This window comes from Spermophilus citellus (assembly GCF_964194105.1).
Source record: "Spermophilus citellus genome assembly, chromosome: 8".
Classification (NCBI taxonomy): domain Eukaryota; kingdom Metazoa; phylum Chordata; class Mammalia; order Rodentia; family Sciuridae; genus Spermophilus; species Spermophilus citellus.
Window position 1 is genome coordinate 105,948,178 of NC_138189.1, and position 3,613 is coordinate 105,951,790.

Consider the following 3,613-nt stretch of genomic DNA (forward strand, 5'->3'; position numbering starts at 1 on the left):
GGGGGAAACTGCAAAGCATATTGTCAGTGTATCCATCAAGATTTCCCGTCAATTCTTTAACTGTTTATTCACGCTGCTTTCCCTCTCCCCATCTCTCCAGCAAGTGAAGTGCTGAGGAAATATACCTGGACTTGACAGATACAGATGTCTGGAAAATACCAATATAGATGAAGTAGTGCTTGAATGAAAACAACTTTTAAATTGTTCAGTTAATGAGGGCTAGTAATTTTGCAATGGTTCATAGACAGTCTCTTAGGTGACCATCACATTACCTCTGAGCTCTACCCAAGAGACTAGCAAGGGTGGCTGTTGAGCAGAGCATCTCAAAGAAGAAAAGATGCTAAGGACTAAAGAAGCTTGGAAATGCTCCCCAAGAGGCCTTCAAATTATTAAAGCTAAGAAAATCAAATGCAAGTACTGGTGAAAAACACTGTATTTAAGGCTAGATATAAGAGAAATAGTTGTAAGGTTGGTATGGAAGAAAATTGTGAGATTGGATAACAGCAGGTTGTCAAATATTTAAAACCATAAGTGCTGGACATGATGCTAATTATTCTTTTAGATGGTTCCTGAGACATCTCGTTGGAACAATGTCCTCAATTAAAGTATGCATAGTATTCAAGACAATTACAGTGGTGCAAAGGGACAGCAGGGGAATTATCCAGGGACTTCAGCACAGTGTGATCCAAGAGGGATGATTTTCATGTTTTTCACAGAAGATTATAAATAGCTCTTTGCTAAAGAGGACTTTCTCATGTTCATGGTCTGGTGAAGCCTGGGTCTGTAATGCATCCAGAGCATTGTTGAGAGGCTACTGTTCAGCAACTACCAGGACCAAAGAGGATTGAGATTCAGAAGACTGTGTCTGTTGGTATGGGCTTCCCACTACAGCTGCTTCAATGTACACTTGTCTAAAACAAAGCACTGATCATGAGCAAGGCATTTAGAGAACCCCATGTACATTAAATCAAGAACAGGGGAAAGAATGAAAACTTCCCTCTCCATTTAAAGCAAGGCAGAAATGGGCACTTCATTAGTCAAAGCCTTTCATGTCCTGAGAGAAACAAGGCAGATTTCTTTGCAAAGTAAAAAGTTGAGGGTTTGGTTTTTTCCTTTTCATAAAACTTTCAAAGCCAAAAAGTTAAGTTTAATGAAAAGCAATTGTTTGTATAAGCTACTGAAAATGTAATTTACTTCTTAGACAAAACTAAAAGATGAAAACCTGGACCCATCGCAATTTTAAAGAAAACTCTTATAGATCCATATAATTGACCAAAACAAGCAAACTAACAAAAAACAAAACAAACCCCCCCTCCCCCCCAAAAAAAACACATTATGCTGGGTCCTTCAAGGAGAGTTGTAATTTAATAAATCTTTCTTGGTCCATCTGTCTCAGTTCTTTGCAAAGTATTTAGTGCCCTTATTTACTATCAAGATCCATCTGAAATAGCATGAGTGAAGTTGATCTCTCAGTGAATGATAGCACTGGCCAGGATCCCCAGAATCCTGTATCTGGCCAGTCCTGAAGCCACATGCCATCAGCCTGGTCACACCTGGCAGGCTAACAGAGCATGCTTCCTTCACATGGGGCACAGCTGCAAACCCTCAAGGACAGCACACACCATTCCAGTTCCACCCCTACCTCCAAAATGTGTCTGTCATTGGAGTTTGAGAGGCAGCATGACTAAGGATGATTAGGAGGTCACATATTGTGATGGGAAAAAGAACTGAATTTGGAAACAGAAGGCAAATATTCTCATTCCATTTCTAGTCCATGTAAGTTATGTACATTCAAGTCTCTGTCCTCAGTTTCTCATTTGTAAATTTGTAAATGTCCAGATTCTTTGAGGCTCAAATAAAATGTGAAAGCACTTTGTAAACAATGAAACAATATACACATGTAAGAAATTACAGGTAATTAATAATTAAAACAGTGTTTTCTGATCACAGGATATCAACTATTGAGGCCACTCCCACAGGGTTACATTAATTGATTTTCTTAAAGAGATCAATTAAACAAAGACAGTGGTCTTCTTTGTCAGAAGTGCTTTCACAGAATATTTTCTTTTCCAACATGTATTTTACTGTCTTGAGAGTTCAATGTACACCCAAGTCATATAGTACAGTAAAGTTTTGAATCCACATCAATTTATCCATATTTTTATTTTTCTCATGACCAGGTGAGAAGAATAAGTAATGACAAAAATGAATGCTGTCCCCTTGACAATTTCTGATTTCAAAGGCCTTTTTCAGCTGCATTTAATGATATACAATAAATCTTGGAACAAATAACCCTCATTTCACCTTCCCTGGGAAAACAGGTGAGTGATATTGATCAATAAGGCACAATAATAACCCTAACTGAAGTTGACATGGTAAGACTCCATGACTAGGGGTCATGAAACCAGCACTCTGGACCCAGCTGTGCTAAATGCATATTATATTAACATGATACTGAACTTCTTTGGGATCTCTTTTTCTACTTGTTGAGTGGGGAAAAAAAAAGATGACAGTTAGAGTTCAATAGTTCCTAGCTATTTGTGTCAAGAATCTCTTCAAGTATTAAAAATCACATCCACCACACGAGAAAATTTTAATATTATCTCCTTAGTATTAGGTCACTAAATCTCAGACTATATAAATAAAACAAAATAAAAATAGCACTCAAGTTCAGGAAATTCAAGCACATAGACACATAGACCATCTACAGAAGAATGAGAATCAAAAATTTCTGAGCTAAAGCATATAATCTTTCTACCTGGACATTTCTTTTCCAAAATGAAGGGCAACTGTTCCCATTCGGGTTACACAAAACTATGGCATGATGTAGCCTATTTCTTTCAAATAACAAATTGAAGATTACCTACAAATTGATGGGCAACACTGATTCCCAGTGAGACAATAGCACACCAGCAAATAAAGCTAATATTTCCAAGTAACAGAATAAGTTTATTTTGTCCTAATGATACTCAGAAGGCTACTGACGAGAGAACCTAAATTTTCCTTCAGACTGCTCTTTCCCAAACTACACTGAACAGTTTTGTCAAGGAACCAAGGACTCATCATTTTGAATCTTTCTCCTAAAAGAGAACAACTTTTCAAATCCAAATCAATATCAAACAACTTATTTCCAATCTAAATCAATATCAATCAAATGCCACAATGGAATCAAAACATTTTTAGACATCCAGGTTGTCCAAAGATTTTGTTTCTGTGTCCTCCTCCCCTTTTTTTTTTAGAAAATTGCTGGATATTGTGATCCATCAAAACATAGAATTAATCTAAAAAGATCAAGACATAAAATCCAGGAAGTCAGAGATGGAACACAAGAGTTGACCTCTTTGACAACAAAGGTGAGCCCAAGGTCATACCTAAGCAGGAAGAAAGGTGTGTAGAAAAATAAATAAATAAATAAATAAATAAATAAATAAATAAATAAATAAATAAAATATTAATAATAAAAAATACAAAGCCATTAGATGAAATCTTAGCCAGGAATTTGGAAAAAGCCAAGCCAAAAAAAAAAGTTAGTGAATTCATGGTAAAAATAAAAGTTTACACAAGAAATTTACTTGGCAGTAAATATTTACAAGATCAAAATAATCAAAACCCT

The 3,613-nt window shown here is 36.0% G+C and overlaps 1 long non-coding RNA gene across 1 annotated transcript; it reads left to right on the forward strand.

Annotated features, from left to right (window-relative positions):
- Window positions 1-1,674: 1,674 nt before the first annotated feature.
- LOC308654133 lies at window positions 1,675-3,309 on the forward strand. The gene is made up of 3 exons (XR_014023183.1): window positions 1,675-1,776; window positions 2,181-2,321; window positions 3,240-3,309. It is a non-coding gene; the product is annotated as an uncharacterized lncRNA (long non-coding RNA).
- The last annotated feature ends 304 nt before the right edge of the window (window positions 3,310-3,613 follow it).